This window comes from Polypterus senegalus, chromosome 18 (assembly GCF_016835505.1).
Source record: "Polypterus senegalus isolate Bchr_013 chromosome 18, ASM1683550v1, whole genome shotgun sequence".
NCBI classification, from domain to species: Eukaryota; Metazoa; Chordata; class Cladistia; order Polypteriformes; family Polypteridae; genus Polypterus; species Polypterus senegalus.
In genome coordinates, this window is record NC_053171.1 from 17,720,948 (window position 1) to 17,744,143 (window position 23,196).

The following is a 23,196-nucleotide window of genomic DNA, read 5'->3' on the forward strand; positions in this document are numbered from 1 at the left end:
GACCTGACTGAAGTGTTTAAAATGATGAAGGGAAAGTCCAGTGGATCGAGATGGTGACTTTAAAATGAGCTCATCAAGAACACGGGGACACAACTGGAAACTTAAGGCAAAATTCACACAAACATTAGGAAGTTTTTCTTCACACAGAGAACAACAGACACCTGGAATAAGCGACCAAGTAGTGTGACAGACAGGAGTTTACTTTAGGGACCTTCAAATCTCGACTTGAGGTTATTTTGGAAGAACTAAGTGGATGGAATCGGTGGGCTGTGTTGGGCTGAATGGCCTGAAATAATAATAATAATAATAATAATAATAATAATAATAATAATAAGAAGAAGAAGAAGAAGAAGAAGAAGAAGAAGAAGAAGAAGAAGAAGAAGAAGAATACACCGTATTTATACAGCACCTCTCCCATTCTCAAGGCACATCAGTATTATAGAATGACTTTTGGCTGCTCTGATCGATGCAAAGAATGGGGAGAAATCACAACAGAATTTAAAAAAAAAAAAGTATGAATATGAAATGATTTCAAGCAATCCTGAAGGATACTGGGAAGAAGGATAATCCAATTGGAAGAACTTAATTCCTGCAAATGGGTGGCCAAACTATGGAAGGAATGACTTTAGGCTATCTCGATGGACCTTTGGGTTAAGACAGAAATCCTGCCAGAAGAAGATAAATGAACAAATGTAATATATTACCTGACAATGACAAGCCAAACAATGTACAAAGTTGTGAAAGATCAGGTTTTGACTTGCCAACTCATGGAGTCCTTGCTCGTCTTTTACCTTTTTGCTGTCATGGTTCAGACAGGGTTTCATCCCAGGCTCACATGGGGCATCTGTAATATTTAATCTTTTACAATCTTTTACAAGTTTTCTATACTATGTACACATCACAATAATGACCCTATCCACATCAATGGAAGGATAAGAGTCTGTGTGCCTGTCCAGCTGTTCTGTCATTACAACAGTTGGCACATCACAAACATGTTTAGTAATAAAATGCATTGTATTTGTCATTCCAACAGATGGCGCATCATAAGCATTAACACTGCTTTTACGAATCCCATACCAAACGGCGTATTTGAGACATATGCATTGCATTTAAAATTCCAACAGATGGTGTATCACAAACATTAATGCTGCTTTTACAAATCCAATACCAAATGGCATACAACAGATATAAATGTACGCATTTGTCATTCCAACAGATGATGCATCCCAAACATTAGCGCTGCTTTAATGAATCCCATACCAAATACTATATAACAGAGACATATGCATTGCTTTTGAAATTCCAACATATGGCAAATCACAAATATTAACACTGTTTTTACAAGTTCCATACCAAATGGCATATAACAGAAACATATGCATTGCATTTGTCATTCTAACAGGAAGAACGTCACAAACTTTAGCACTGTTTTTATGAATTATATACAAAATAGGATATAACATTGACATATGCATTGCATCTGTCATTCCAACAGATGGCGCAGCACAAACGTTAATGATGCCTTTATAAATCCTATACCAAATTGCATACAACAGATATATATATGTATGCATTTGTCATTCCCACAGATGACACATCACAAACATTAGCACTGCTTTTACAAATCCCATGCCAAATGGTTTACAAAAGAGACAAATGCATTGCATTAGTCATTAGTCATGCATTTTATTACTTTAAATGTTTGCGATACACCATCTGTTGGAACGACAAATGTAATGCATTTTATTACTACATGCAATACAAAATAATTTCCAATAGCTGGTGCACTGCAATCGTTAACACTGAGGTCTACGTTGATTACTTACAGTGGATCCCGTCTAAGATGGGTAAGCACAGCTAGTAAACACTATGAAGTTGGTAGGCATATCAGGCTCGTTTATGCCAGCATATTTTACGCTTCTCTTCCAATTTGTATTTTTCCATTCAAATGCTGCAGACAGTGATATGCTAGCCGTGCTTTTCGACTTTCTTCACTCCATTCTAAATACAAAGTGCCGCTCTCTATATGCATTTGCCAGTTTCAGTTGCCATGTTCAAATTTCCCATTTGTGTGTGCTCCATGAAATTAGACTCCGGCTCTTCCTCCAATTTTGCAGGTCGAGGCTCCAGTGTCTTTTGATTATAAATGTAAAACAGGGCGTATTTATTTAATACAACATTTTTAAAAATTCATGATGATGTTACTAGACGCGACACGCCTAAAGCCATATTTGTGATATTCAAATTTCGGCTTCATCTTAGCCTCTGGCGTACTGTATTTGCTAGAACTTTCCCTGTCACTAAATCTTATTTTGCTTTCTCCCACAAGTTCTATAGTCGCCAGTGACCTTGATGAGGTGTTCAATTATGGATGTGACACAGCAGCTTGAATTAACGCTGCCCCTCCCTGACGATCATGGGGGGCACACAGCAGCTGCAGCAGCGGTGGTGCCCTGTCCATGTATTCTTAAAGAGTTGCTTGATTTCCACATCATCCATCCATCCATCCATTATCCAACCCGCTATATCCTAACTACAGGGTCACGGGGGTCTGCTGGAGCCAATCCCAGCCAACACAGGGCTCAAGGCAGGAACAAACCTCGGGCAGGGCACCAGCCCACCACAGGGCACACACACACACACCAGGGACAATTTAGGATCACCAATGCACCTAACCTGCATGTCTTTGGACTGTGGGAGGAAACCCACGCAGAAACGGGGAGAACATGCAAACTCCACACAGGGAGGACCCAGGAAGCGAACCCAAGTCTCCTAACTGTGAGGCAGCGACGCTACCCACTGCGCCACCGTGCCGCCTTTCCACATCATGTCTGAACAAAACAGTAAACAAAAAAAAAAGAAAACTCACCATCACTTTGCTGAACCTGCTAAATGCAATTCAGGGTCACAGGCAGCCAGCGTGCATCTCAAATTCAAGGTACAGCACCTAGAAAACGTCCTCAGCCCCCTGGAAGTTCTCACATTTGATTGTTCTACAGTGTTGGACTTAATGTGGCTTTTTTGACACTGAGAAACAGAAAAAGTGTCAAAGTGAAAACAAAGGTGACAAGCAGGAACCCACCCCGGGCTGAAAGGTAAGCCATCACAGTGCACACTTAAAGCAAAACCCCCACTCACTCCCAAAATGGCAATTCAGAGTCAGCACTGAACCGAAAAGAGATTGAGGGCACCTGGAGTCTAAACCGGAGTTCCAAAGGCCAGCGGTACCCAGAATAACTCAACAGGCAGTACATCACAAACTTTAGCACTGGAATTCCATAGCAAATAGGATATAACAGTGACATATGCATTGCATCTGTCATTCCAACAGATGGCGCATCACAAACGTTAATGCTGCTTTTATAAATCCTATACCAAAGTGCATACAGAGGGGGGGAAACTGTCAACCCCAGGCAGTCACAGTAGGTCTGGTGTTCTGTTCTTTGAAGGCTTCATTTGTTTATCAGTGGACACGGAACTGACGTGCAGTTTGGTCTCCTCTGTCCAAAAGGACATTCTCTCAGAAGCATTGCGGCTTGTCAATATGCATTTCAGCAAACTCCAGGCTGGCGTTTTATGGTTGTCTTTCAACAGTGGAGTCCTCCTGGACTATTATTGAGCCCACTGTTACTCAAACAGTGACAGATGGTGTGATCAGACTCTGATGGACCTTGACCCAGTTGGTATCTTTTTTGGAAGCTCTCCTTGGCTTTTCGTCTGCCATTCTCACTGTCCTTCTGCTCATTCTGGGGTCGATTTTCCGCTTGTGGTCGTATCCGGGGAGGTGGGCTACAGTGCCATGGACCTTAAACTTCTTGGTAATATTTGCAGCTGTTGGCACAGGATCATCAAGCCACTTGGAGATGGTCTTTTAGCCTTTGTCAGGCTTCATACATTATATAGTTTATGCCTACATTTTGTCATCTACTAGTAGAATATAAGAAACGTTTCTGTTTTAACAATGTGTTTACACAGATTACTGTAGAAACGGAACAGACATGAAATGCGTGTGTTCCACATAACGATCTATTATTTCCACTCTAAAACTCCACTTCACTCCCAGATAATCAATCAAGGCATGAGCTGGGAGAAGTTCGTTCACGTTCTAAGTCGGTGGGGGGATAGAATAGCCGGCTGCTTGCAGCTCGTCTTTATCGGCACATTTAGATGACAAAAGACGCTGGCGGAGAGGTGAGAACAGATTTAAGGCTCGGATCTACGAGTTTTTTTTGTAGGCTCTGATAATTCTAGTGTTAACATGTTGGTCTATAATTGTCTTTTTGATCCCCTCAGGCGACTCTCTTCTTTGCTTTCTTCTGGTCCCTGTCTACACAATGACATCAAATAGCAGAGTGGCGACTTTTCGCCATTTAAATTTGCTGAATGACTGATTGCACGATTAGAGACACGTGTGACAGAAAAATCCCTCAAATCCATTTCTTTAGGATTTTTTCTAAGGGTCCCAACAAATGTTTCCAGGCCATGTTAGAATAACTTTGTAGAATAAGCAACACTTGATCTCTTGTCAGACTTGCTTGTCTTTAGTCCATGACATGTCAAAGGCATGCAGGCATACAGGGGACAATGGCTTGTCATTTCATCACTTTTCATGCGGCATGCAGTCCTTTATCAATGAGCTGGAATAAATTCATCCCCTTCCCTGCTCCTGCTTCCTTTGCCCCTCATTTGATACATAAAGATATGTGCATTGAGTGAACAGGAATTGTGAACGGTGGTGATGGGGGTCTTGGGACTCCTAAAAGGACAGGACGCCGGGTGAGCGCTCTGCTTCAGACCACCTGTTTCAGACAGCTCTGACTGGATGCCAGTCTACTGCAGGGCACACGCCAGACCAGTTTAGAGTTGATAGCCGACTGACCACCCTGGTCTTTGGGGTGTAGGAACTGAAATATTAAGGAAAAGAGCCATAAGGATAAGCCACACACCCCAGAATTGAACCCAGAGCCCTGCTGCTGCTGCTGCTGCTAAGAACTGCGCCATCATGTACTTCAGGATGCCTGCTCAAATTTCTACAAGTGCCATTTTTTCCTCTTCACGATTGCCAACAGCTAAAATGCATTTTTAGGATGAAAAATGTTATTATAACTCCAAATGACTCCGGTGTTGGACAGTATAACTAATGGCTAATGCAAAATGCATGAACTGTTAATTACTTCTAAAGGGGGGCTTCTTCAATATGTTCATTTTTGGATCCATTTATTCTAGTGTAGTGGTACCACGCCTAGGGTCAGTTGCATCATTGTGCCCAGATCTAGTGCCCCGTTGCAAGCCTGCACTGGGCAAGTCAGGATGAGATGGAGCTATAAACTGCGAAGGAAGCTAAAATGTCACCCCAGCAGCACTTAGCGCAAGGCAGGAGCCATCCTTGGATGGAAGGGCAGTCCATTTGAAAGTGTGGCCACTCACATCGGGCCAGCATAGAACTGGCACTTAACATACAGCAGGACGCTAAATTAAATATCATGAAGTGCATGGTGGGCCCACCACCCTGAGCTGGACCACCATCTTATGTGCTCTCAAGTCAGATTTACAGTGTCCGTTTAAACTAAGGCACATGACTTTGTTACTTGGAAGGAGCCGGGGGTGACACTAACAGAGGGTACAGGCGTAATACATACTGCAATGGATGGCAGGCATGGGCTGGTGGTGTCCAAGATTCCTTACCCAGATAGGAAGCCGGCCCACCAATTACGCCAGGCGATCCTTGCTGCAGCCAGAAGATGGACAGGAATGATTATGCTGGCATCTTGGAAGGACTTGATAAAGGACCCTTAACAGGCCAGGATGCCAGTACAATGGAAGAACAGGGGGAGGCAACTTACTTGGGTTATTTACTGGCAAGAAACACTAGATGGCAGTGTTCCTGAGTTATGATATCCATAACCCGCTATATCCTAACTATAGGGTCATGGGGGTCTGCTGGAGCCAATCCCAGGCAGGAAACAAACCCCAGGCAGGGTGCCAGCCCACTGCAGGGCACACACACCACACACACACACCAATCACACACTAGGGACAATTTAGGATCGCCAAAATTAAGATAAATTTTGCATAGATTTATTTATATATAGAGAAACAGCAAATAATTTTTCACATATAATTATTTATAAGCATCAACTAGACAAGAATATAATACAGACGCACTGATAAGCCGTGTTCTAATTATTAGTTTAATATAATCACACCTTGAAAACCAGAACCAGTGTAGTGCACAAGTGACAGGTGGGGATGTTTTCTGCGCAGAGCAAGAACACATTTGGATTGATAACGAAACAAAATTATAAATTAGTTATTAATCCATCCATCACCCAACCCACTATATCCTAACACAGGGTCACAAGGAGCCAATAACAGGCAGCACAGGGCGCAAGGCAGGAACAAACCTCGGGCAGGGCACCAGCCCACCACAGGGCACACACACACACACCAGGGACAATTTAGGATCACCAATGCACCTAACCTGCATGTCTTTGGACTGTGGGAGGAAACCCACGCAGAAACGGGGAGAACATGCAAACTCCACGCAGGGAGGACCCAGGAAGCGAACCCAAGTCTCCTAACTGTGAGGCAGCGACGCTACCCACTGCGCCACCGTGCCGCCTTTCCACATCATGTCTGACCAAAACAGTAAACAAAAAAAAAAGAAAACTCACCATCACTTTGCTGAACCTGCTAAATGCAATTCAGGGTCACAGGCAGCCAGCGTGCATCTCAAATTCAAGGTACAGCACCTAGAAAACGTCCTCAGCCCCCTGGAAGTTCTCACATTTGATTGTTCTACAGTGTTGGACTTAATGTGGCTTTTTTGACACTGAGAAACAGAAAAAGTGTCAAAGTGAAAACAAAGGTGACAAGCAGGAACCCACCCCGGGCTGAAAGGTAAGCCATCACAGTGCACACTTAAAGCAAAACCCCCACTCACTCCCAAAATGGCAATTCAGAGTCAGCACTGAACCGAAAAGAGATTGAGGGCACCTGGAGTCTAAACCGGAGTTCCAAAGGCCAGCGGTACCCAGAATAACTCAACAGGCAGTACATCACAAACTTTAGCACTGGAATTCCATAGCAAATAGGATATAACAGTGACATATGCATTGCATCTGTCATTCCAACAGATGGCGCATCACAAACGTTAATGCTGCTTTTATAAATCCTATACCAAAGTGCATACAGAGGGGGGGAAACTGTCAACCCCAGGCAGTCACAGTAGGTCTGGTGTTCTGTTCTTTGAAGGCTTCATTTGTTTATCAGTGGACACGGAACTGACGTGCAGTTTGGTCTCCTCTGTCCAAAAGGACATTCTCTCAGAAGCATTGCGGCTTGTCAATATGCATTTCAGCAAACTCCAGGCTGGCGTTTTATGGTTGTCTTTCAACAGTGGAGTCCTCCTGGACTATTATTGAGCCCACTGTTACTCAAACAGTGACAGATGGTGTGATCAGACTCTGATGGACCTTGACCCAGTTGGTATCTTTTTTGGAAGCTCTCCTTGGCTTTTCGTCTGCCATTCTCACTGTCCTTCTGCTCATTCTGGGGTCGATTTTCCGCTTGTGGTCGTATCCGGGGAGGTGGGCTACAGTGCCATGGACCTTAAACTTCTTGGTAATATTTGCAGCTGTTGGCACAGGATCATCAAGCCACTTGGAGATGGTCTTTTAGCCTTTGTCAGGCTTCATACATTATATAGTTTATGCCTACATTTTGTCATCTACTAGTAGAATATAAGAAACGTTTCTGTTTTAACAATGTGTTTACACAGATTACTGTAGAAACGGAACAGACATGAAATGCGTGTGTTCCACATAACGATCTATTATTTCCACTCTAAAACTCCACTTCACTCCCAGATAATCAATCAAGGCATGAGCTGGGAGAAGTTCGTTCACGTTCTAAGTCGGTGGGGGGATAGAATAGCCGGCTGCTTGCAGCTCGTCTTTATCGGCACATTTAGATGACAAAAGACGCTGGCGGAGAGGTGAGAACAGATTTAAGGCTCGGATCTACGAGTTTTTTTTGTAGGCTCTGATAATTCTAGTGTTAACATGTTGGTCTATAATTGTCTTTTTGATCCCCTCAGGCGACTCTCTTCTTTGCTTTCTTCTGGTCCCTGTCTACACAATGACATCAAATAGCAGAGTGGCGACTTTTCGCCATTTAAATTTGCTGAATGACTGATTGCACGATTAGAGACACGTGTGACAGAAAAATCCCTCAAATCCATTTCTTTAGGATTTTTTCTAAGGGTCCCAACAAATGTTTCCAGGCCATGTTAGAATAACTTTGTAGAATAAGCAACACTTGATCTCTTGTCAGACTTGCTTGTCTTTAGTCCATGACATGTCAAAGGCATGCAGGCATACAGGGGACAATGGCTTGTCATTTCATCACTTTTCATGCGGCATGCAGTCCTTTATCAATGAGCTGGAATAAATTCATCCCCTTCCCTGCTCCTGCTTCCTTTGCCCCTCATTTGATACATAAAGATATGTGCATTGAGTGAACAGGAATTGTGAACGGTGGTGATGGGGGTCTTGGGACTCCTAAAAGGACAGGACGCCGGGTGGCGCTCTGCTTCAGACCACCTGTTTCAGACAGCTCTGACTGGATGCCAGTCTACTGCAGGGCACACGCCAGACCAGTTTAGAGTTGATAGCCGACTGACCACCCTGGTCTTTGGGGTGTAGGAACTGAAATATTAAGGAAAAGAGCCATAAGGATAAGCCACACACCCCAGAATTGAACCCAGAGCCCTGCTGCTGCTGCTGCTGCTAAGAACTGCGCCATCATGTACTTCAGGATGCCTGCTCAAATTTCTACAAGTGCCATTTTTTCCTCTTCACGATTGCCAACAGCTAAAATGCATTTTAGGATGAAAAATGTTATTATAACTCCAAATGACTCCGGTGTTGGACAGTATAACTAATGGCTAATGCAAAATGCATGAACTGTTAATTACTTCTAAAGGGGGGCTTCTTCAATATGTTCATTTTTGGATCCATTTATTCTAGTGTAGTGGTACCACGCCTAGGGTCAGTTGCATCATTGTGCCCAGATCTAGTGCCCCGTTGCAAGCCTGCACTGGGCAAGTCAGGATGAGATGGAGCTATAAACTGCCGAAGGAAGCTAAAATGTACCCCCAGCAGCACTTAGCGCAAGGCAGGAGCCATCCTTGGATGGAAGGGCAGTCCATTTGAAAGTGTGGCCACTCACATCGGGCCAGCATAGAACTGGCACTTAACATACAGCAGGACGCTAAATTAAATATCATGAAGTGCATGGTGGGCCCACCACCCTGAGCTGGACCACCATCTTATGTGCTCTCAAGTCAGATTTACAGTGTCCGTTTAAACTAAGGCACATGACTTTGTTACTTGGAAGGAGCGGGGGTGACACTAACAGAGGGTACAGGCGTAATACATACTGCAATGGATGGCAGGCATGGGCTGGTGGTGTCCAAGATTCCTTACCCAGATAGGAAGCCGGCCCACCAATTACGCCAGGCGATCCTTGCTGCAGCCAGAAGATGGACAGGAATGATTATGCTGGCATCTTGGAAGGACTTGATAAAGGACCCTTAACAGGCCAGGATGCCAGTACAATGGAAGAACAGGGGGAGGCAACTTACTTGGGTTATTTACTGGCAAGAAACACTAGATGGCAGTGTTCCTGAGTTATGATATCCATAACCCGCTATATCCTAACTATAGGGTCATGGGGGTCTGCTGGAGCCAATCCCAGGCAGGAAACAAACCCCAGGCAGGGTGCCAGCCCACTGCAGGGCACACACACCACACACACACACCAATCACACACTAGGGACAATTTAGGATCGCCAAAATTAAGATAAATTTTGCATAGATTTATTTATATATAGAGAAACAGCAAATAATTTTTCACATATAATTATTTATAAGCATCAACTAGACAAGAATATAATACAGACGCACTGATAAGCCGTGTTCTAATTATTAGTTTAATATAATCACACCTTGAAAACCAGAACCAGTGTAGTGCACAAGTGACAGGTGGGGATGTTTTCTGCGCAGAGCAAGAACACATTTGGATTGATAACGAAACAAAATTATAAATTAGTTATTAATCCATCCATCACCCAACCCACTATATCCTAACACAGGGTCACAAGGAGCCAATAACAGGCAGCACAGGGCGCAAGGCAGGAACAAACCTCGGGCAGGGCACCAGCCCACCACAGGGCACACACACACACACCAGGGACAATTTAGGATCACCAATGCACCTAACCTGCATGTCTTTGGACTGTGGGAGGAAACCCACGCAGAAACGGGGAGAACATGCAAACTCCACGCAGGGAGGACCCAGGAAGCGAACCCAAGTCTCCTAACTGTGAGGCAGCGACGCTACCCACTGCGCCACCGTGCCGCCTTTCCACATCATGTCTGACCAAAACAGTAAACAAAAAAAAAAGAAAACTCACCATCACTTTGCTGAACCTGCTAAATGCAATTCAGGGTCACAGGCAGCCAGCGTGCATCTCAAATTCAAGGTACAGCACCTAGAAAACGTCCTCAGCCCCCTGGAAGTTCTCACATTTGATTGTTCTACAGTGTTGGACTTAATGTGGCTTTTTTGACACTGAGAAACAGAAAAAGTGTCAAAGTGAAAACAAAGGTGACAAGCAGGAACCCACCCCGGGCTGAAAGGTAAGCCATCACAGTGCACACTTAAAGCAAAACCCCCACTCACTCAGGACCCTCACACACCAAGCACACAATTTAGAATCGCTAATGCACCTCACCTGCATGTCTAATGGACTGTGGGGGGAAACCCACGCAGACACGGGGAGAACATGCAAACTCCACGCAGGGAGGACCTGGAAAGTGAACCCGGGTCTCCTAACTGCAAGGCAGCAGCACTACCCACTGCGCCACCGTGCCACCATGGGATAGATACAGTATAACATTTATGCATATGTTTTCAGAGGTCACTGTGATTTATTTGTGTGAAAAAATAAAATGAATGAATTTTCTAGCTAAAGCAACATATCACATTAAAAGTGTCTACTGAATTCAATTAGTAAATTATTTAATTGTACAGTTATACAAGAGGTAAAAATATCACATGAATACAAAGACGCTCCGGGCCTCAGATCTGTCAGGGGCCTAAAACTGTCCTGACTGCAGCTGGAAACGTCTTGATTTTACAGTTAAACTGAATTAAATTGGATGAGATAAGCCTGTGAAGGACTGGCATCCCATCCAGGATTGGTTCCTGCTTTGTACCTATTGCTGTCAGCCCAACCGTGACCCTGAAATTGGGCTAAGCAATGCTTAAATGGAAGGCTAGATGGATGAATGGGAAAAAAAAAGTAATTCTAACTCCATGAGACTGCAATGGTGGACAGCAAAATGAATGGCTAATAGAAAATGCATGAACTGCTAATGACTGGCACAACTTCACCCACTGTAAGGTCTAAATGGATTATACAGGCTGGCAAAAATTAACAATGATCTACATAAAAATAGAAGAGGCATGAGAATGAGGGGAGCTTAATATGGACCTAAATATCAGTCTGCTCCTGCTCTGTGTGGGGTTTTAGATGTTCTCCCCATGTCCTCTACCTTGTTAGGGTATCTAAATCGAGCCCCTCTGAGTTGTGTGTGTGTGTTTGTGTGTGTACAGAATTGTACCATATGATGAATGGACATTCCGTCTAGCGCCAGTTTCTGTTTTATATCAAATATGCAGCCATGGCACGGTGGTTCTCTCTGCTGCCCCCTGGCATAAAGAACTTTTGGTTTGACTCCCAGCCTGGTCACTGCTGGTGTTCAGTTCCTGGGTGTTCTCCGAGTACTCCATTTTCATATTAGGATGAGTATACATATTATCGCATTACGAAGTTGGCATGTGATTTGTACCTTTTGATGGACACCCCCCACTACCACCCTCCCATCCCATCCAGATTACAGGAAAAACAATCAGGTTGAGAAATGAAGCGACAGATAATCCAGGTGTGGGGAGAATGGTGGCCATTATCCTTTGTAAAAGACCTGGGTTCAATTCCTAGCCTGGTCACTGGTGTGGACTTTCCACATTCCTGAATATTTTCACAGAGAAGTCTTCTTCACTGCTTGTCTAAGAGGTCATTGTTGACTGCAGAAAGAACAAAGGCAGTCCTACTCCACTTCACATCAGTGGCTCCCCGTCCAGTCAGTTAGCAGCTGGGTGTCCAGATCACCGACTGCATTTTGTGGTCTAGCAACACCACCTGCATCCTCATTCTCTGAAGAGACTTAAAGAGCGTTGGAGTGGGAACCAAAAAACTAGTGGATGCCTACCACTGCACTATTTGACGTATCCTGAACGGTGTGGTTTGGTTACCTGACTTGCCAGGATCGCAGAGCCCTCCCATAAGGATTGTCCATGCAGCTTCGAAAACCATTGAGGTTGACCTTCTACAGCTTCATAGCATCTGCTCCATGAGACGTCTAAGGAGAGCTAAATCTGCCATCTAAGACGACAGCTAGCAAGCCCGTCTCTTCAGCCACCCGCTTGGTTTCTTCCGCCAGTCCATAAGGTCACAAAACACTCGGTAAACCCGATCCTATCTTCCATGTGCTGTGCCCCCCAGTTTTATGGTTCATGTGCACTCGTACTTGGCCTTCTCATAACTTCACTGTAATTAAAATCCTGATACTCTATATATCCAACTCATTATAATAACTATCCACGGTGGCTCTAAAATCTGCACTAACCCCTACTCTCTCTTCGGTTTCCTTTTCCGGTATCCTTTTGGTGGCCATCTACTCAAAGCACCGTGATGTTCCAACAATGATGGATGAATTAAAAGCCAGAAAGTCTGTATGACCATCAACATCAAGTGACTCCGTGAGAACCCTAACTACAAAGAGGACTGTTTCATTTATGTTAGGTAGAATGTCCAGAGGGGACTGGGTGGTCCCGTGGCCTGGAACCCCTGCAGATTTTTTTTTTTTTTTCTCCAGCCATCTGGACTTTTTTTCTGTTTTTTCTGTCCATCCTGGCCATCGGACCTTACTCCTTTTCTATGTTAACTAATGTTGTCTAATTTTAATTTCTTATTTTGTCTTTATTTTTCTTTTCTTCATTATGTAAAGCACTTTGAGCTACTTTTTGTATGAAAATGTGCTATAGAAATAAATGTTGTTGTTGTACCGCATGATATGTGTACCGCTATCTCTCTTTTCTGCTTCTTTACCAACTGTTGACCACAGTCCGTATATCAGTACAGTATTTACTGTATTTACTTTAATCTTCTGCTATTTTAGCTAATTTACTGTATTTATCTATGTATATATCATCTTATTGCCCAAACACACTTCCTGAATCTCACTCGCCCCACAACTGAGGCGCAAAAATTTCGCCGCAGTGTATGTGATAATAAATATAAATGGCAACCCACTAGGAGTCTGAGTGCCAGTTTAGGGGCTGCTTGCCTGTTCAGTGATTGCTCCTGATTATCCTGGATTAGACGACACTAACAACTCTACTCTTGGATTTAGCAGCTCTGAGTGACTGTACGTGGGTGCCTTTGCCCCGCAATTGACTGGCAACCCGTCCCCAGCTCGTTACTCTCTTACATCCAAAACTGTTAGGAGTTTCCGGCTCACTATTTACTCTGTAATAGAAAACGCAGAATCATGAAATGGATACTGTATGTCAGCGGTTCTCAAACTTTCGTATTTCACGAACCCTTTTCTACCTGGAATAATTCTGGCCCACTACATAATATAAGATAGATGAGAATAACCCATGATACAACTAACACAGGTATGATACTCGTGCGGTGTCGCGGTATTCTATCATTTTTACTTCCATAAGATTTGTATGTGTTCGGCTAACTTCGATGAAATATTTGCAATTAATTTTTTTTTAAAGCGCTTTAATAACTGTTAAAATGCCTTGTGTGGTTTTTGGTAGTAATTCTAATCCCAAAAACAAAGAATAAATTATTTTATTTAATTATTTTTTTATGTAAAGAAACGATTAAATATGTTTTAATTTTTAAAAATCTCGTAAACGATGACACCGATGAAGTCAATCTGCGCGAGGCGAACGTATTTTCGTCCGACAAATATTATACAGCTGTTAGTTTTATCATGAAAATAACCCAATACGCAGTAAATTATTTAACTCAATTTGGCAATATTGGCTACGCTGCCAATGTGGTGCAGTCGCGCCGCATTATCACCTGATCCACTGTTACCCGAATGGTTGCGACAGATACCGATACGTCTCAGATTCTCTGGATTGAAAATACGCGGCTATAAAAGCAGCAGCAACGGCGCCGCTCATCAGTTAGTCATTAGATCTATGCCTTAGAAATGTTTTATTTTAATTTTAGTTATAATGCATCCGTTGTGATTATATGCTTGCAAATTTAAATTTGAAATGTAAAAATGTTATTTTGATGTCTTGTTCATTTATTCGACGCCCCCCTTGTACAACTTCACGCGCTCCACAGTTTGAGACTTTTGGGTTGTAGACTGTTTATCGTAATCAGAAACTTGACCAGATTAACAAGGGCACCCTTGCTCTTTGAGATTCACAGTCCAGCCCCTAATTTGAGCACCGCCCACATGAGGCGTTAGATTGATTTAGAAATATGACACTCATTGAGACAGCTGATTGTTCCCACGCCCCCTACAGTTTGAGAATTGCTGCTGTGTGTGGATGTTCATGGCATGGGTGGCATGATGCTGTAATAGATAAAGCTGAAATGTAGATAGATAGATAGATAGATAGATAGATAGATAGATAGATAGATAGATAGATAGATAGATAGATAGATACTTTATTAATCCCAAGGGGAAATTCACATAATCCAGCAGCAGTATACTGATACAAAAAACAATATTAAATTAAATAGTAATAAAAATGCATGTAAAAGCAGACAATAACTTTGAGTAATGTTAGCATTTACTCCTCCGGATGAAATTGAAGAGTCGCATAGTGTGGGGGAGGAACGATCTCCTCAGTCTGTCAGTGGAGCAAGACAGTGACAAAAGTCTGTCACTGAAGCTACTCCTCTGTCTGGAGATGACACTGTTCAGTGGATGTCAGTGGATTCTTCATGATTGACAGGAGTTTGCTTAATGCCCGTCGCTCTGCCACAGATGTTAAATAGGCACCCTGCAGGCCAGGTCTTAATCTATAACTTCATTTTGGGTTTGCTCCTCATTTTCACATGGTACCAGGGTTGGGGTTAATTCAGGAATGAACTCAACAATTCCAGTTCAAACAAGAAAATGCAACTGGAATTCAACAACAAGTACAGGAAACTGAATTGGAGTTTCAGGAAGTAGAATTCAATTTAACTGTGAAGACGATTGCAGAAGCAGAGTGTTCCTAGACATTCTTAAGAGATGGGTGGTGTGAGACTTGAAACGCGCGTCTCAATTGTTTTTTTGTTTTTTTGATTTTGTCCTTGTTACCTGGTAGCGTTCTGTCTCTGGGACTTCAGGATGGGAGGATCCAACTGGCAGAAATGAATTTGGTCCCCGATGCCTCGGTGGAGAGGAATTCCACGCTTGTGCGTCGAAGACCCTGAAACAAAGAGCAATGAGAGCCATTTTAAACAGTGAAACACTTGGTATCGCAAAAACTCACTGATTATAAGAACCCCTGTAGAGGGTCTTCAGTAAGAGCCCCCATATAGCACTGTGATGTTATGGGGGAACCAAAGTGTTAACAAAAGATGCCTTCCAGTGTTATGCCCTTTTTCTAATGGAATTGTTTCATCGATAGTGGCTCTGGACACAAGATAACAAAATCGTAATCCCATGATGGTGGTGACTACGCGAAAAAATCTCTAAAGCACAGGAGCTCAAATGTTGTAGCATACCAGAAGAATTCAATAATTCTGATTTTAAAGGAATACTCCACCCGAAAATATTTTTTATATCTTACTTAACATAACCCTACAGCCATGTAGGGTGATTCGGCTCGTAAGATCCTCATTGCTGGGGACCCGAGTGGCTGGACCAGGCCAAGGGGTTCGCTCACATAACACCCGGCTGCAGCAGGTAGAGGGTCATTTCCGGAGGGTGGGACTGGACTGCGTGTTTGCCTGGGGGGTTGCCATCCAGGATCCCAAGTTGTTTCATCGTGTAGTGGGTGCAGCAACGCAGTGTACCAGTGCATGCTGCCCAACTTGACTTGACTTAACCCATTGTCACGCATGTGCGTTGGAGGATCTCCTCAGGGGCTCTGCCGAGGGATGTAGAAACCCACCGGGATGAGAGGGGGTGCTATCGCTGTCACTAACATTGTCATCTCCTTATCTCCCTGTAGTGCAGAGAAACCACCCAGTGGGGGCAAATGACTCTGCCCCTTCCGGTTCACCGTCCATAAAAGTCCCGACTTCCCCGGAAGGAAGTGTCATTTTGGCAAGTGTGACCCAACAGACTGACCCTGATCTACAGCCAGAAGCTGAATTTATTTTTGACAGCCTTTTAGTAGCCCCGACACAAACGACAAAGACGCCAAAGAAGTGTTATTTTTTGTTGTTGTTTTTTTTAAATGTGAAATGGGATGACCCCGCTGGCACGACAAATTTTCATCTGGCCACGCTATGTTGTAGTAATGACAAGAGGAAATTTTTATATCTCACACACTCATGGAGAACAGAGATTGCAAAATTTCTGATAGAATCAACGTCTATGGAGACCAATGCCAGACAACAGCAAACAGCATCACGAACACCTGTGAAGAAACCTCAGGTTCCTCATGATGCCTACTCCACATGTTCAGTCATCCAGTTTTATGCTCATGAGGGCCAAAACACATGCATTTTTGATTATATTATTGTTAAATGAATACTTCTGGAACATCGCAGCTGTGCACACAAAGGAAACACATCCACACAGGAGCAAGAACTCTTAACCTGAAGACGCCGATGAGTGAGGTGGGACTTCAATTCAGACACTGCATGCAGTGGAGCTCTCAAGGGTCAGCAGCCATGAGAATTCATGTGCTGGAGAAAGACTCTGGCCAACGAGGGTGGAGGTCCGGTGAGTGATTGTCACAAGTGTGTGTGAAGAGTGGACAAGCTGAAGGAAGTTGAGACTCATCCCGGCCCTGGGAACGTATCTGATGTTATGGTGGGGCTCACTGTGCCCTCTTAACAGTGGAGAAGTTTGACAGGAGTGTTAGGTTCATCAGATTGTCTGCTCATCAATGTAAAGCAAGGGGTCTCCAACTCTGGTCCTGAAGTCTACTGTAGGGGGGTCTCCACCTCCAGTCCTGAAATGCTACTGCAGGAGGGTCTCCATCTCCGGTCCTGAAGTGCTACTGCAGGGGGGTCTCCAGCTCCGGTCCTGAAGTGCTACTGCAGGGGGGTCTCCAGCTCCGTCCTGAAGTGCTACTGCAGGAGGGTCTCTAACTCCGGTCCTGAAGTGCTACTGCAGGGAGGTCTCCAGCTCCGCTCCTGAAGTGCTACTGCCAGGGGTCTCCACCTCCAGTCCTGAAGTGCTACTGCATGGGGGTCTCCAGCTCTGTCCTGTTGTATTACTGCAGGGGGGGGTCTCCAGTTCCGGTCCTGAAGTGTTACTGCATGGGGGTCTCCAGCTCTGTCTTGTTGTGCTACGGCGGTTGCAGGTTTTCATTCTAACTTTGATCAGTCTTTGCGCCTAATTAACTCCTTTTCCTTTCATTGTAATTGACTTGCTTTTTAAGATTCAGTCCTTTGAATTGCTTCATTGTTTTTTCCTTAAACGGCAGCCAAACAGAAATGAGATGCGAAGTGAGCCCACAGACGACCGGCTAACTCAAAGCCTCAAATTCCAGCCAGTTTCTTATCAGTTCTTGTTGTTAATTAATCTCAAGAAGCTCTGAAGATGAAGAAGGCAACACACGAGTGCCCAATCAATGGTGACACATTCAGATGCCCAGTGAGGGCTGAGTGTCCTTTTGGCCTTTTTGTTTATTTTCTCCAACATCCTGCCAACTGCAGTTTTATTTTCCTGTTCTCCCTGGTCATCTGACCGTGACTTGTTATTAAGTTGGACATTATGATTCTCTACCATTCTTTAGTTTTTACTCTGTTTTGTTATTCTTTATTCTAGCAGAGCACTTTGAGCTACTTGAATATATGAACATGTATGTGCCGCAGTGATAAATGCTGCTGTTGTTGTTGGTGCAGCAGAGGTTTGGTCTTCAGGAGGCACCCGAACCTCAGAACACTGGCAGCAGTCCGTCTGAGAGAAAGCACTCATTTTAGTGCCTCTGGGGGCTTTAAAGAGACCAAAGGTGGGGATGAGCAGTACTTGTTCTAATAACATTCTGCCAGAAGCAAAGGTGGATTCAGAACTGACACTGATGCTATTCATTGAGCCGATGGCAGAAAACCTCACTGTTCTCGCCGAGTTGCCGTAATTCACAGCCCTCATGCCAAAGAGTTGCTTATCGACTAGAAGCCAAGTGATTTGTATTTCATCTCTGGCTCACTGCCTTGCTTCATAAAAGCTTATTGACATTTCTTACTGCCGGACCAACATCACCCTGATGTGAACCTGTGTGACTGTGCCAGGAAAATGCATGTTGGGATGGTAGGTGCCTGTTGTAGGGGTGCTGCAAAAGTCACGTACAATAGAAGCAGGCGCTGTGGCCTGACATTTGCTCTACTGGAATTTCATCGTCCATGACCATGGCACCGTGTTACTTCACCCATCGAGACTGCATCCTTACAAAGTGGTCCATATAACCTGCGCATGGATTGCTGGCCTTGTGGAAGAGCAGCCTCATCTGGGCTAATTGCACTTGTATCTCCTCCAATTACCGCATCAAATAGTCTTGTTGAACTCCAGAAATTCTCAACCTGCAAAACTTTACTGGGAATGGAAAACTCCAGTCCACCCTGCTATATGATAGATAGGAATGAAAGGCACTATATAATAGACAGACAGACAGACAGACAGACAGACAGACAGACAGACAGACAGATAGATAGATAGATAGATAGATAGATAGATAGATAGATAGATAGATAGATAGATGATGTGAAAGGCACTATATAATAGATAGATAGATAGATAGATAGATAGATAGATAGATAGATAGATAGATAGATAGATAGATAGATAGATAGAAAATGCACTATATAGGATAGATAGATAGATAGATAGATAGATAGATAGATAGATAGATAGATAGATATGAAAGGCACTATATAATAGATATATATAATAGACTTGGGTGGTGTTGTGTTGTGCCACACTATATTAGGTTATGTTGTTTTGCACTGCACTATGCATTATGTTACATTACATTTTGCTCTATTATGTGTCATGAAAGGGCGCCTTCACCTTCACCTTGGAAGGTCACCTTCCAGGCTCAGAAAGGTATGCAATACCCTGCCAGGACAAGAGGGGGTGCCAATACTAACAATGCCATCTCTTTTCTCCTCCATACATTCAAGAATCCTCCCAGTGAGGGCACCTAAGCCACACCCTCAATCAACTTGTTCACACCTCTTCCAGTGGAGTCAACATAAATTTGAGAGCATCCCAGTCTGAGGACCACCGTCTGGCATGGCGATGCTCCCCACCTACTCAGAACTGCTTGAGAGAGCAGAAACCCATGAAAAGCCGCAGGGGATAGGAGGGCAGCTGCTGCGCCTCATTTCTGTTGCACCACCACACACTCGTCTTTGTTACGTTCTTTTGGACTCTGGCAGTAAACACGGCTGTCCGGTTGTCAGGCACCCTGACTCTTCTTTGCTTCTCCTCTACCTCACTTGCACCTCGCATATGTCACACTGTGTTGTGTTACACGTTGTGCTGCACTACGTGATGTTATGTTTTGTTATTATTATGCTGTGTTATGTTAAATTACTTTAAATTATATTTTGTTATGTTATGTTACATGACTGGTTATATTTTGTTATCTTATATCACATTATATTAAATTACATTTTATTTTGTTATGTCACATTACTTTAAATTATATTTTATCATGTTATGTTACATTACTTAAGCTATATTTTGTTGTATTGCGTGACGTTATGTTAACAGAAGCCAGAATCAGAAGGCAGTGTCCACACTTACTGCTACCGGATTACCTCCAAAAAGCAGGTCAATGATGAAGCAAACCAAATATCAAATTGTTTAATACAAAAATCAATATCTATAGATTCAAGCAGGCTTTAAAATAAACATCATGGTAAACAAGTAAGAAATATTTCAAAAGCATATTGACGTTCCACGTCCCATGAGCCAGTTTCGCTTACTCCAGAGTGCTTTCACCTATCATGTTACGTTCATCAGAATTTTTATCTTTTTAACAATGACCCAGCGAGCACTGGGCTTAATTGATTTTTCTTTTCTTTTTTTACGGAAAGTCAATTTAATACGAATTTACTAAATGTACTCTTCGTGTTGGACATACAGAGTTTCAACGGCATAAGGAATGAAGAAAGGAGCCTGTCCGGTCTCAGGTGCCAGTCCAGTGTTAGGCACCCTTTACAGCTTCTCAGTTCTGCACCACCAGATGTCCTTGTGCCCACCCGTCCAGTTAGAACATCCGCAGTGCCCACTAAAATACACGCTGACAGAAGTCCGTCACATTCCTAGGGTGCTCTTCAACGCTTCATTCCTTCCCTCGTTCTCATTTTCCTTACTTGAAATCCCGCAGCTTTGCCTACAAGGTAGTAACAGCATATGGACGGGACGCCAGTCCATCGCTGGGCATGCAAACTCACATACAGGCCATCTTGATCGGTTCATCTAAGGGATGTGGAGGGAGAACCAAAGGACCTGGAGAAAAGCCTCCAGAGACAGAGGGTGTCCATTCAGTGGCGTAGCCAGCTTGCTGAAGGGACCCCTGTGCGGCGCTTTGAGGTGAGCCCTTCCTGTCTAGCGTAACTCTTAGTAACTTATTCACAACTAGATCCTAGGGGCTGGCTGGGCTGTGGTGTCCAGGACCGCGTCACTATCAGATCAAACGCTGGTGACAAAGAAACCAGCTCTCTAAATGAAACTTGTAACAACTTTTTAAATCGCTTTATTACAGCCGCTACAAGTTAGCAAAAATCAAATAAATTGTGGGTATGGAATGGGTAACAGTACTAGAACGTACCGTATATACTCACGTATAAGTCAGGTCTTGAAACTTGAAAAATCGATCATAAAAATCAGACCCCGACTTATACACCCGTTCAAAAATACGACACTTAATTTTTTTTTTCTTTTAAGATCTTCGTTCCTCCTCCAATCTCAAGTTTCTTAGACACATCGAAGTTTGTTACCAATTTCTTTCGGTACTTCAATGATTGTTCATTTAAAACCAGCTTCATATTTTCTTCTGATCGAACGCTCCGTCGTAGGTAAGGGATGATCTTACGATAAAGGAGCGTGAGGGTGTGAGAAACTGTAACGGAGGACTCGTTCTCTGAAACCGGCAGCTACACCACCAAGACCCGGGGCCTGGAAAGTTGAGGACGTTAGCCGTACCTTCTTCCAAATAAACTTCCCCAATCAACGAATTCAAAATAAGCCAAAAAACAAACAGTATATAAAATAATGAAGTGAGTATATATTGATAAGGAAAGAAATGAACAAACACCAAACAATATACAGTGGGTCACGATCGTAATTCGTTCCAAAACTCTGGTCGTAACCCGATTTGGTCGTGTCCTGAACTAATTTCCCCCATCAGATTGTATGTAAATACAATTAATCTGTTCCAGACCGTACAAACTGTATGTAAATATATATTTTTTAAAGAATTTTTAAGCACAAAAGTAGTTAATTATACCATAGAATGCACAGTGTAATAGTAAACTGAATGTAAAAACATTGAATAACACTGAGAAAACCTTGAACAGACAAAACTAACATTACAAGAGTTCACGCTACAGCCTTACGAACTGCTCGCTGTAAACACTTTTTTTAATGAGTTTTAAGCACAGGAAAAAAATGTAAATTTGAAAAATCCATAATTTATACAAAAACTAACCATAAACAACCAAGAAAACGAACCTTGCATGAATCGAGTTCTGGCATGAAGGAAGCGAGGAGGAAGAACTAGCCACTCGTAGAAAGACAGTTTTGCAGTAAATCGCCATGAATCTTCCTGGATTTCTCGTATAACATCGCCTCGCTTACACTATCCCCTGAAAGTTGCTTCTCGTTCAGCCACACTAGCCGCAGTTTTTCCACCTCTTCCATCACTTGAGGCCTCTACCTGGTTAACACTGTAACTCCTTTTGCAACATTGGCTGCTTTAATGGCCTCTTTCTGCTTTCTTGTACTCGTCGGCAAGATCAGTAACACGTACCCCACGCTCATACTTTTCAATAATTTCTTACTTTAATTCGATTTCAATTTTCTTCTCACCAACACTACCACTCTTCACTTGCTTAGAGGCCATGGTTAATTGTAAAATGAATGCAGATGCACACGAAACAGAGCACAAAGACTTCACAGCGAATGCACGCCCGTCTGATCAAGAACAATGTACAGGGAGAGACTGAACATGTGCAGAAATCATCGGCACGTACGAACCGGAAGGGAAACTGGCTTGTTTATCACCCGAGTGTGTGGTCGTGAACAGATGCAAAAGTGTGGCGAACATTTGGCTCGTATTTGTACGTGTTAAGAGACATTCGTGACCCGAGGTTCCACTGTATATATGTATATATATATCTATATATATATATATGGTTGAAATAGTTTTACCGTCAGATAATGCAAAGAGTACGCGACACGTGTTTCGCCCTAATTCTGGGCTCATCAGGCGTACACACTCACTGCACCCCCTTTCGGGAATCGAACCTCGGACGTCAGCGGCAAAACTTCTTACGTTGCGCCACGGCGTATGGTTCATTTATTTGATAGTACAGTATGTAGATCGGGGTAATTACATTCATGGCATTTCTATTTCAACCATTCTATGATCTGCTTCTCGCAACTAAAAGAGGGCACCGTGGCAGATGTTAGCCGACTTGCTGACCAACCACAAGCGTTACCTGGTAGCCAATCAGATTGTGATTCAGATTACGTATGCCACGAATATATATATATATATATATATATATATATATATATATATATATATATATATATATATATATATATATATCATACCCCAACCAATTCTGACATAACATTCAACCCCAAAAGTGTCCGGTAGAAAGTAATAATAAAAAGAAAAAGTGCA

General features: G+C 43.2%; 1 protein-coding gene across 4 annotated transcripts in view; it reads right to left on the reverse strand.

The window, feature by feature from the left end:
• Positions 1–23,196, reverse strand: part of tmem229b (transmembrane protein 229B) — a 65,237-nt gene that overhangs the window by 1,779 nt on the left and 40,262 nt on the right. The window contains exons 2-6 of one of the 4 annotated variants that reach the window (XR_005631305.1): positions 15,474–15,585; positions 10,478–10,635; positions 6,675–6,832; positions 2,870–3,027; positions 1,822–2,133 (exon numbers count right to left, since the gene is read on the reverse strand). The gene's annotated coding sequence lies outside the window, so the exon portion shown is untranslated. Of the gene's footprint in view, positions 1–1,821; positions 2,134–2,869; positions 3,028–6,674; positions 7,760–10,477; positions 10,636–15,473; positions 15,586–23,196 lie in introns of those variants that run through there. The other 3 variants (XM_039741772.1, XM_039741774.1, XM_039741773.1) reach the window with 3 other exon arrangements.